Source organism: Myotis yumanensis, unplaced genomic scaffold (genome assembly GCF_028538775.1).
Source record: "Myotis yumanensis isolate MYYU_CA2020_CCGP unplaced genomic scaffold, mMyoYum1.0.hap1 SCAF_7, whole genome shotgun sequence".
In the NCBI taxonomy this organism is placed as follows: domain Eukaryota; kingdom Metazoa; phylum Chordata; class Mammalia; order Chiroptera; family Vespertilionidae; genus Myotis; species Myotis yumanensis.
In genome coordinates this window covers 32,983,048-32,995,472 of record NW_027223758.1, presented here as the reverse complement: position 1 = coordinate 32,995,472, position 12,425 = coordinate 32,983,048, and the positions used below count along the sequence as shown (strand labels likewise).

Here is a 12,425-nt window from a genome sequence, read left to right as displayed (position 1 = left end):
TTGCCCTTTAATGCTCTTGGAGAATGATATGAGTTGTGTGTTTTTTTGGCCTGGATTGACTGATATTTACAGCTTTATATTCCTTGAGAACAAATGAAGCAGAAACACCATAAAAGGGGAGACAGTGGGTGGGTAAGAATAGCTCCAGTTCTCCCTTATTTGTGTCCGTGCGCCTCCCTGACAATGACAACCTGGCTCTCCCCACCTACCCGTTTTCACCCACACATTCTGCAGCACCAGCTAGGGCTTCATAAGCTGCAAAGATGCAGATACTGGCAAAAAGAAAAGGCTCCTCTGAGTTCCCAGAGGCCATCAATCAAGGGAGATTGTGTCTGCTCTTCACCGGCCTTCCCAAGTCTCATTCACCGGATATCTCGAGCATACGTCTCCAAATAAAAATCCAAATGTCCCCGTCTGGCCCCCATCCCTTGGTAGTTCCTATGCTGCCTCTAACTTTGACTTCTCTGGTCTTTTTCTCTCCCTGCAGCCAGTGGGGGCGGAACAAGATGTGGGCGTAAGGTCCCCGGACACTGCAGGCTACGCTGTCATTCCTCTGAAAGATCTATGTTCATGTGTGACAGGTACAAACTATGTTGTGTCATGAATGGCTTGGTGCCAGAGCCCATTAAGCCACCACCTGCCTATCGGTACCCATGCAGACGAACCACAAAAAGCAAAAAAAGCAGGGCCAGGAATGAGTATGAGACCAAAACCTCTCCAATGACTCAGAGAACTATACATCATCAGATCACCTACCAGTAAATTGTTGGGGCTACCTCCTCTGGGGCTTCAACTTATGACCAACCTCAAAGCTCCTATCTTCTACATCAGTCTGTCATTCACTTAGAAAAGAATTTGGAGTTCGTATCGGCCCTACAGGAATTACGCCACGTGGATTCATCCACAGGGTATGCCAGTTTGAGTCCCCTGAGAGTGATGCGAAGACAGAATTAGACCTGGAAAGACTGACTGAGGAGAGACGCCTGTGATGGACAAAGGTGAGAGGCAACAGTAGGCAAGGAGAGTCTGCAGACTGCAATGCTGGTCTGATACTTGTACAAGGAGAGAGGACAGGAGGAGGCCTTGGAAGGAGGAGCCTGAGGCTGCAGATCTAAGGAAGTTTCAGTCATGAGACGGGGTGGGGAGGCCCAAAGCAAGAACTGTCCCTCAGAGGAGCCCCACCAAGGGGAAGGAATGTCCAGACCCCAGCATCCCACTGTCACCAGCTGGGAGCAGCTCAGGGAGAGCATGGCCTTGGCGTGAATGCTACCGGAATTCTGGAGTTCTGGCAACTAGAGGCTGTCCACCAATTACATCCTGGCAACGGGTTCTCTTGAAAGGAGACCTGAGTGGTGTACCCTCATGGCTGCCACAGAGCATTAGTAGAGAGAGAAAAGAGCTGTGGCCCTAACCGGTTTGGCTCAGTGGATAGAGCGTCGGCCTGCGGACTGAAAGGTCCCAGGTTCAATTCCGGTCAAGGGCATGTATCTTGGTTGCGGGCACATCCCCAGTGGCGGGTGTGCAGGAGGCAGTTGGTCGATGTTTCTCACTTGTCGATGTTTCTAACTCTCTATCCCTCTCCCTTCCTCTCTGTAAAAAATCAATAAAATATATTTAAAAAAAAAAAAAAAAAAGAGCTGCAAGTGTATGCATGACCAGTGGATGGACTGATGAGGTATTCATTTACTCATTCATGTAATAAACTGGACAAAATACAGGATGGGGCAAAAGTAGGCTTACAGTTGTGAGTATACAAAACACAGTTTATTCTTGTATTACTATTTATTAATTATTGTATTATTTTCCATACGAACAACTGTAGATCTACTTTTTCCCCCCACTGTACATAGAACTAACATTGCTAACACTCTGAAAGCAAGGCTGAAAGATGCTGGTGACTCCTATGTGCCCACCCGCAAAGTTGGCGTAACCCTGTTGGGAAGCAGAGTGGAAATAAGGACAAAGAAACAGAACTTCTATCTGTTCAGTCCAGTTAACAACAGTACTTCTGGCTCTATGCATCATAAGTTATTCCAAAGAAGCAAAAAGTTATAGGCACAAGAGGGTTCAGTGCAATGTTATTTAAATGGCAAGAAAATTAGAACATTCTGAATGATGAAATATTATATATAAGTAACATGTATAATTATGGACAAATGGAAAAGAAATGCTTATAGAATAATGATACACACTAATAACATTATTCAAAATGGCATTTATAATATGGTTGCTATTATGGCAAAATTGTCTCTTCAAGCAATACAAAAAAACTCATGAAAATTATGACTTTCTTATTTAGTGGGCAAGCAAGATCATGTATAAATTTCCTCTTAAAGTTTGATATCCATTAATGTTGTATAACATTTGTGTCACAGGTACCAAATTCAACCTGAGAACAAATCAGAACACCTGAGCCTAAACAATTTCAAGCAATCCTGCAAACATTCTAACCATACCAAAAAGAATTTAAATACCAATTCCCTACAAGACCAAAATTAATTCCAGGTAGTTTTAAAATGAAAAGGTGAAAAATAAAGTATTAAAAGATTACATACTTAAATATTTAATTTGGGAGCAAGGAAGTTCTAAGTAGGTATGGCAAAAAAGGCAAAACTCATGTAAGAATAAACTGATTACATAGCATAAATTTCTATCTGTCTGAAGATACCATCTTTAAACGTATTCATATTTTTGCATGTATCAATAGTCCTTTTTTTAATTTGTGAATACTATTCCATTGTATAAATTGTACCACAATTTTATTACCCACTGATTTGGCGATAGACATTTTGGTTGGTCCCAGTTTGGAGCTATTACAAACAATGTGTCTATGAATGTTCATATACAGGTCTTTGTATGGGTCCATGTTTTCATTTCTCTTAGGTAAATACCTAGGTGTGGAATGATTAGATCATATGGTAGGTGAATATTTAACTTTTTAAGAAAATACCCAACTGTTTTCCAAAATGGTTGTATCACTATACATTCCCGCCAGCAGCATATGAAAATTCCAGTTGCTTCTCACCCTCACCAATATTTGGTACAATCAGTTTTTTTCATTTTAACCTTTCTAATAGGTGTGTAATGGTATCTCATTGTGATTTTTTAATTTGCATTTCTTTAATAACTAACTACCCAAAACAGTGTATTCTGTGTGATTCCATTCATATAAAATTCTAGAAAATTCAAAGTAAGCTCTAATGACAGAAAGCAGATTGTCTGTGGATATGAGGGTGGGTAGAGACAACTGGCAGGAGGAACTGCAAAGGGGCATCAGGACACCTTGAGAGATGATAGATATGTTCATTGTCTTGATTGTGATGATGGCTTAGCATGGATATACGTACTAGTAAGTAAAAAATTTACCAAATTTTAAATGTGTGCAGTTTATGGTATGTCAATTATCTATAGCCTATCTAATAATAGACAAACAGGGTAATTGACCATACCTTCGCTACGCCTCCCATTGGCTAATCAGGATGATATGCAAATTAACCGCCAACAAAGATGGTGGTTAATTTGCATACGTAGGCTCCAAGCGGCGGAGCGAAGACTGAAGGTGAGCTGGAGCCGCGAAGATGGAAGACGGAAGGCAGCTTCGGCCGGGACCGCGAAGACGGAGGACGGAAGGCAGCTCTGGTCGGAGCGAAGGCCTGGGTCCCGGGTGCCGGAGGAAAACCGGTGCTGGCAGCCAGGAGAAGGAAAGGCCTATTGCACAAATCTCTTTGTGCAACAGGCCTCTAGTATATATATAAAAGGCTAATATGCAAAGTGTCCCCTCGGGAGTTCGACCAGGAATTCGATCACTCACGATGACATGAGCTGACCACCAGGGGACGGCTCAGAACACGGCAGGTGGCGGAGCGCTGAGCGAGCAAGGGAAGGAGGAGCCCTGGTGGTAGGGAGGCAGGGGGAACCATGCAGTGGTGAAGGAAGAAGGGGTTAGGGAGGTGGGGAGGCGGGGGGGATGGACAGACCACGCGGTGGCGGCGTGTGGTGAGGGAAGGAGGAGGCAGGGAACCTGATCGCCGACCAGGCCTAGGGACCCTACCTGTGCACAAATTTTATACACCAGGCCTCTAGTATCTCAATAAAAGCTATTAAAATAAACCTCAAATGTGCTTGCTTCGGCAGCACATATACTAAAATAAACCTCAAAGTGAAACAGAAAATTTAAAGTGTCATAGTTAAAAAACAAATGGGCCCAGCCAGCATGGCTCAGTGGTTGAGCATCACCCAATGAACCAGGAGGTCATGATTTGATTCCCAGTCAGGGCACATGCCCTGGGAGAGTGCAGGAGGCAGCCAATTGATGATTCTCTCTCATCATTGACGTTTCTATTTCTCTCTCCCTCTCCCTTCCTCTCTGAAATCATTTTTTTTTAAATCTTAAAATAGAGTATTAATTTTAAAAAAATGAAGTATTAATACCCTAAAAACTTAACAAGTTAACAAGTTAACATAAAGTAACAAGGAAAACACAAAACCTCTGGTAGAAAATGAATGTGACGTGAAGTAGCAACTTAACCACTAAAATGCCCAAAAAACATGGGCAAAAAAATAAAATCTGTGTTACTTATAATTAAATAAATTCAAATTAAAACTATTATGAGATCTCATTTTTTATCTATTAGACTTTCAAAAAGTCAAAAGATTTGCAAACCTAAGTTTGACAGGGTATAAACAGAAACAAGTCTTGTCATCAAACACTCCTAATTAGGAGAAATGGGTAAATTCTGGAAGACACTTTTCAAAAAACCTTAAAAATGTTGATTGTCTTTGCTCAGAGACTCTAATTTTAGGAATACATATATTCTGTGGAAATAAGCAGAACCCATATAAAAAATAATGCACAAACATAATCCTAACAACATAGTTTAAAACTAAAAACTACCTAAATGTCCAGATATGAGGGGACTGTTAAATAAATATATTCATAAAGCGGAACTCTATGCATTCCTTTAAAAAATATAAGTTTAGAGTTTCTTCAATCATATAGAATAAATCTAGTCATGTTTATCAATTCAAAAAATAATTTTAGAATCATGGTGGTTAATCTCATTTTATAATAAAAATACATGCACACACATAGTCAGATACCCAAAATGCTGGGGCCCTATCTACATGTACTCTTTTTGCTCCATGGCCTTCTCAAAGAAGAAATGCAATGCATCCCAAAATAAAGTCAACTCCACAATGCAGTCATGAGAAATAAATGTTTTACCAAAGATATGGGAAGACAGGGAAGAAGGTTTGCATCACCACTACACAGCAAATCTTCATAATAACGCCCTTTCAAAATTCGTGTGTGTGTGTGTGTGCGCGCGCGCGCGCACGCGCGCGCGTGTGTTTGTTTCAAGTTCTTCTTCAGCCGCGGACAGCTCAGTTCACAGACCCTGGGTCTCGCAGTCACTCCTCTCCATTGGCCCCCTATCCACCTCCAATTCTCCCCTTTGTGATATGAAGGTCATTTTGTCCTCTCTCTGCTTCTCCTATTCACATCCTTACATCCAGAACCAGGTCAACAAATATGATAACCTTTCTTAGTATCTACTCTCTAGAAAATAACATGGCATTGCAAATAAATTATTTCTTCATCATCATAAATACATTTCTGATAGCAAGAGGTTCTAAAGATAGAATATGGGATTATGGACAATGTTTTTTCTTAATTATTTATATTTCTAAGTTTCTACAGTAAACAGATTACCAAGAAAAAGTAATTCTCTAATAGAGACATGATAATTAATTAGCATATTGCAACTCAAACTGGGAAAACATTTTCTAGTTTTCTACTCCTTCCCCCACTCTTGCTCAAGGACTCACAAGGATCCCTAGGGCAGAACAGCTATAAATGGCCCAAAAATTTGTTATATATAATGATTTGTTTGTTGTCCTATTATTCCAAACTAGTATCCTGGTGCACAGATCTGTGCACATTGAAAGGAAATTAATTAGTCTCTCCAGTGCAGAGACTAATGCAGGTGGTCTGTCCCAGGTGGTGGCTGGTGGGGCGGGACTGGGTGAGAAGGGCCAGACATGCCCTGGAGCCAACCTCCTGCGGTCCCTTCCCCAGCTGGCCACACCTGGGCCAGCACAACAACTCAAAGAGCATCTGTGGAGTGAGTGGGTTCCCTCCAGCAGGTGGGGCCCCTCAGCCTGGCCTGTGGGGAACAGGCCGAAACCGGCTCTCTGACATCCCCTGAGAGGTCCCAGAGTGCGAGAGGCATTGCAAGGAATCAGGCTCCCTCCTCTCTGGTTCCGGGGGTGGGTCACCCAAGAACCGCCACTACCAAGTGACCACAGCTCGGCAGCTACTGCGTTGAGCATCTTCCCCCTAGTGTTCAATGCACATCATAGCTACTGGCTGGTCAGACAGTCTCTTAGCCTTTTATATATATAGATAATTTATTAAAGAATATAACTATAAAAAGAAACAGTTCCAGAGAAACCAAGATGGCAGCATAGGTAAACACCTAAAACTGCTGCCTCGCACAACCACTTCAAAAATACAACTAAAGCCAAACCGGTTTGGCTCAGTGGATAGAGCGTCGGCCTGCAGACTGAAAGGTCCCAGGTTCGATTCCGGTCAAGGGCATGTACCTTGGTTGTGGGCACATCCCCAGTAGGAGGTGTGCAGGAGGCAGCTGGTCGATGTTTCTCTCTCATCGATGTTTCTAACTCTCTATCCCTCTCCCTTCCTCTCTGTAAAAAGTCAATAAAATATATTAAAAAAAAAAAAAAATACAACTAAAAGACAAAACGGACATCATCCAGAACCACAGGAAGGCTGGCTGAGTGGAAATTCTACAACTAGAAGGAAAGAGAAAAGCACACTGAGACTCAGAGGAGGTGCAAAAGTAAAGTTCAGAGGTATAGAGGCACACGTGGAAAGGGCTGGCAACTGAGGACACGGTTGTCTTTTTCAATCGGGAGGGAGTCACAAGCTCCCGACGGCCCTGAACTCCGTTCCAGGCGAGTCTCTGGGGACCCAGATTCATACGGGAGAAACTGGACTGTCTGGCAGCGGGAGGAACTCGAGGGCGGCTTTCTCTCAGAGGTGCTTGCAGCGATTACCAGGACACTGAGACCCTGGACCTCTTAGGGCAGGACTGAGGATCAGCCATAGCTGTTTGCTCTGCCCTGTTGATTTCCTGAGTCCCCGCCCCACCCAAGCTGCTAGCAGAGGCTTTTGCATATGAATGGGCTGGCCCTTTGAGATCTAAGATTACCTAACAAACTGCAACTGGGTCAGAAAGACCCAGAACATCCAAAAGAAGGCCCAAGGCCCCACAGCAGCTTGCATTGCTTCACAGCTGGGCCTCATCTGGGCACCTCCAAAACCCAAACGAGGAAGAGGAACCTGCAGATCTCTCTGTAGCTCCTGCTGGGTAGCCTCAGGCAGAGGCTAAATTAGCACCTCCTTAGAGATCCAAGAGCCAGTGTACCCAGTGGTCAGAGTGGGACCATCCAGATTACAACTCCTCAGATCCATAAGGGACACACTCAGGGGGCAGACTCAGTGAGCACCAAAGACCCACTGAAGCAAGTCTTGCCCCATAAGGGTGTCTTCAGCACAGAAGTTCTCCCACTGTAGACATAGCTGATTCTCACAGACAACTGGCCTGGAGGTCAATTCCTCCCAGTGATACCAACAACAATCAAGGCTTAACTACAACAAGACTGTGCACACAGCCCTCAAAGGGGTGCACCAAGAGTGTCCACCACAGGTAATTGGGGAGGCTGAGCCACTGGGCCCTATAGGACACCTAGCACACAAAGCCACTCTATCAACACAGGGAAGCAGCCAAAATGGGGAGACAAAGAAACAGGTCACAAATGACAGAAATGGAGGAAAGCAAACTACTGGATATAGAGTTTAAAACCACAGTTATAAGGTTTTTCAAGAATTTTCTAGAAACCGCCAATAAATTTAGTAAGACCCTCAATAAGTCTAGTGAGACCCTTAGGGATATGAAAAAGGACCAACTAGAAATTAAGCATACACTGACTGAAATAAAGAATATTATACAGAGATCCAACAGCAGACTAGAGGATCCCAAGAATCAAGTCAAAGATTTGAAGTACGAAGAAGTAAAAAACACCCAACCGGAAAAGCAAAATGAAAAAAGAATCCAAAAGTGTGAAGATAGTGTAAGGAGCCTCTGGGACAAGTTCAAGCAAACCAACATCCGAATTATGGGGGTGCCAGAAGAAGAGAGAGAGCAAGATATTGAAAACCTATTTGGAGAAATAATGACAGAAAACTTCCCCTACCTGGTGAAAGAAATAGACTTCTAAGTCCAGGAAGCACAGAGAACCCCAAACAAAAGGAATCCAAAGAGGACCACACCAAGACACATCATAATTAAAATGCCAGGAGCAAAAGACAAAGAGAGAATCTTAAAAGCAGCAAGAGAAAAACAGTTAGTTACCTACAAGAGAGTACCCATACGATTGTCAGCTGATTTCTCAATAGAAACTATGCAGGCCAGAAGGGAGTGGCAAGAAATATTCAAAGTGATGAATAGCAAGAACCTACAACCAAGATTACTTTACCCAGCAAAGCTATCATTCAGAATTGAAGGTGAGATAAAGAGCTTCACAGATAAGAAAAAGCTAGAATGCCGAAACCGGTGTGGCTCAGTGGATAGAGCGTCGGCCTGCGGACTGAAAGGTCCCAGGTTCGATTCCGGTCAAGGGCATGTACCTGGGTTGCGGGCACATCCCCAGTGGCAAATGTGCGGGAGGCAGCTGATCGATGTTTCTCTCTCATCGATGTTTCTAACTCTCTATCTCTCTCCCTTCCTCTCTGTAAAAAATCAATAAAATATATTTTTTTTTAAAAAAGAAAAAGCTAAAGGAGTTCATCACCACCAAACCAGTATTATATGAAATGCTGAAAGGTATTCTTTAAGAAGAGGAAGAAGAAGAAAAAGGTAAAGATAAAAATTATGAACAACAAATACATATCTATCAACAAGTGAATCTAAAAATCAAGTGAATAAAAAATCTGATTAACAGAATAAACTGGTGAATATAATAAATCAGGGGCATAGAAAGGGAGTGGACTGACAATTCTCAGGGGGAGAGGGGTGTGAGGGGTGCGGGAAGAGACTGGACAAAAATCGTACACCTATAGATGAGGACAGTGGCAGGGAGGGGGATAAGGGCAGAGGGTGGGGTGGGAACCAGGTGGAGGGGAGCTATGGGGGGAAAAAAGAGGAACAACTGTAATAACCTGAACAATAAAGATTTAAAAAAATAACTAAAAAAAAAAAAAGAAACAGTTCCATTAATACATAAAATTTAGGTAAATAGTTTCTTCAAGGCACAATCCCAAAATTATCTGTGGTGCTATCAATGGTGAACCATCAAAGGATGAAACAGAACCCTTGGAAAAGATACAATACCACACCTCACTTTTATCCCCTTCATCCACAGAGAAGGTAGAAAGACAGAATTGAGAGGATACTAAAAAGGTGCTGTAAATTTATTCTTATAAAGTTTTCCCAGCCAGAATGTCTCTCCTAAAATTTCATCCTGTAAATGACCTCCACTTTATTAGAAATCAATAAATCAAGTACAAGGAGGGAAAAATAAGAACACAGAGAACTTCTACTAAACAATCAACAAACTTGAAGTAATCAATCCAGAGAAAGAACATTCTGCATGATTAGAAAAAATAAGCATTTCTTTGAAAAACCTATGGAAGAGTCACAAAAATTAGCAAAGTTTCAGGTAGGAATCAAATTGTTTAAAAGTAAAATTAAACCCTCGTCAGTTTGGCTCAGTGGACAGAGCATCAGCCTGCGGACTGAAGGGTCCCAGGTTCGATTCTGGTCAAGGGCACATACCAAGGTTGGGAGCACATGGGAGGCACTCAATCGATGTCTCTCTCTCTCATTGATGTTTCTCTCTGTCTGTCCCTCTCCCCTCCACTCTCTCTAAAAATCAATGGAAAAATATCCACGGATGAGGATTAACAATAAATTAATTAATTAAATTTTAAAAATTAAAAGCATAAATTCAATACTACACAGTCTTTACTCAGAGCAAAATAAGAGAAATTATTATAAAAAGAAAAGCAAATGTCTTCTCCGTTGAAAGTATGAAAAGGAGCTGCTGGACTCAAGGACACCAGGTCAAATGAGAGCCATACAAACACACCTTCTGTGACAGCACGGGTGAACCTGGAGATTATTATACTTAGTGAAACACGCCCGTCAGAGAAAGACAAATACCATATGCTGTCACATGTATATGGAATCGAATGAACAAAATAAACCAACAAACAAACTAGAAACAGACGCATGAAACAGAATGACAGCTGTCAGAGAAGAGGGGTGAAGGGATTAAGCAAAAGAAATTATATATCTCACAAACAGACACAGACAACAGTGTGGTGATAGCCAGAGGGAAAGGGGGTGGGGTAAGAGGAGTGGGCAAAGGGGGACAACTGGGGCCGGAAAGAGACTGCTTTGGGCGATGAGCACAAGATGCAGTGTGAAGGTGATGTTTTGTTGAGTTGTACGCTTGAAACCCGTATGGGTTTGTGAACCAATGTCACCCCAATCAATTCAATTTTTTTAAAAAAGGAGAAAAAAAGGACACATCTATTGAACTATAAGACGGCTGGCTGGTTCCTTCCCCTTCTCAGCTTTAAATAGGCTGCCAGCCAGGCTTAGATTTCCTGGGCAGGAGATGAAAGAATTCCTTTCTGTGGTAGTCAGGGATGCCAAGGGAATTTGGGGAGGTGATAGAACTCTTCTGCATTCTGATTTCCGTGGTAGTTAAAACTCATCTAAAAAAAGATTTTCATGTGTTTTAAATTTGTCACTTCTATTCTTTACAGAACCTTGTAGTGACAATACGTTTTTTAAAATATGTTTTTATTGATTTCAGAGAGGAAGAGAGAGGGAGAAACATCAATGATGAGAGAGAATCATTGATCGGCTGCCTCCTGCATGCCCCCCACTGGGGATTGAGACCCAACCCCGGGCATGTGCCCTGACCGGGAATCGAACGGTGACCTCCTGGTTCAAAGGCAAATAAATGCTCAACCACTGAGCCATGCCGGCCGGGCGGTGCCAATACTTTTTAAAAGGTAAAAATTAAAATGAAATAACACTGCAACGTGAAGACTCAGAATTTTTTCTTTTAAATTCCTGTATATTGAAAATATTCAAACTTGAACAGAATTTATCTGTATTTGAAGTAATTCCATGTTAATAAACCTTTTTGACAAGAGTCAAAAAAAAACCTCATGCAACTGTCCACCCAAAATATAGTCCATTTTACTGTATTTTAGAAGTTAAAAAGTAAGATACAAACACAAAAATCTCATTATCACAGGAAAAAATCCTTCACTATATCAAGATAATAGAGAACTTTTAATTTATACAAACTTGGCTCTCATAAAATAAAATGTTAATATAAAATATTAAAATCTAAACTTTCAAGAACCATGACAAACTCCATCATATAACTTAAGTAAACAGCTCTCCACGAGAAGAACGACTCTTTCCTTCTCTCTTCCTCTCCCATTCTCGTTTTTCCTAAAGCTTAACTGAAACAGGGACTGTGAGGAGCAGGTGCAGCTGGAAAAGATGAACGCAGAGCTGTAAACTCGCTCAGTCTCAATTACTATTCTAATAGGTACGCGCTTAGCTTGCTCCTGTTTCTTAACTAGTTGTTTTCCTTACAAAGAAGAAAACGAAAAACAATTCTGAATCTTGTTCTTTCAAAGCTAATTTTCTGATTGTATTCTTGGCCAAGAAGGAAAGGAGGGAGGAGGGGGAGACGGGGAGAAATACGCTAACAGGCTGTACTATCAGCCCACCCCAACAGGAATTTTAACCAATAAAACCAAGTGCTATTATGAAATTAAACTGTCCTTAATAGTCTGTCTTTAAGTACAATCGCATTCACCGGGGAAAGTGAACTTGTGAGTTACCAAAACTGCAACCTGGCCGGCAGTGATGAAACTGATAAAATAATGTATGTACCGTGGCATTACGCCCAGAAAAATGGCACAGTGGCTTCTGTCAAGACATTCTTTTCCAAGGCTGAAACCCTGGGGCTTTTTAAAATAAAAGGTTTCTTCTCCTTTTTTGAAAATAAATCTGATGGCCCTAATTATTAAGCTAAAACGAATAAAACCACCACTCTTCTAGTATAACTTATATGAGGATTGATTTTTAAATTTTAACAGTGATCTTATTTCCAAGTTTAAAGGCGAACGATAAAATGCATAAAATAATCATACTGTAAATTTTAATATTTCTCAGTGCCTCAGTCTGCTCAGGCTAACAAAACGCCATGGACGGGGGGCGTAAACAACAGAAATATATTTGCTCACAGTCTGGGGGCTGGAGGTCCTGGGTCAAGGAGTCGGCAGGGTGGGTTTACGGTGAGAGCTCGCT

The 12,425-nt window shown here is 41.8% G+C and overlaps 1 protein-coding gene across 2 annotated transcripts in view; it reads right to left on the bottom strand.

The window, feature by feature from the left end:
- The window catches only part of LOC139014520 (beta-defensin 115-like), a 177,750-nt gene extending 165,325 nt beyond the window's left edge, over positions 1-12,425 (bottom strand). Inside the window, exon 1 of one of the 2 annotated variants that reach the window (XR_011472239.1) lies at positions 12,362-12,425. The gene's annotated coding sequence lies outside the window, so the exon portion shown is untranslated. The remainder of the gene's footprint in view (positions 1-12,361) is intronic. The other variant, XR_011472241.1, reaches the window with a different exon arrangement.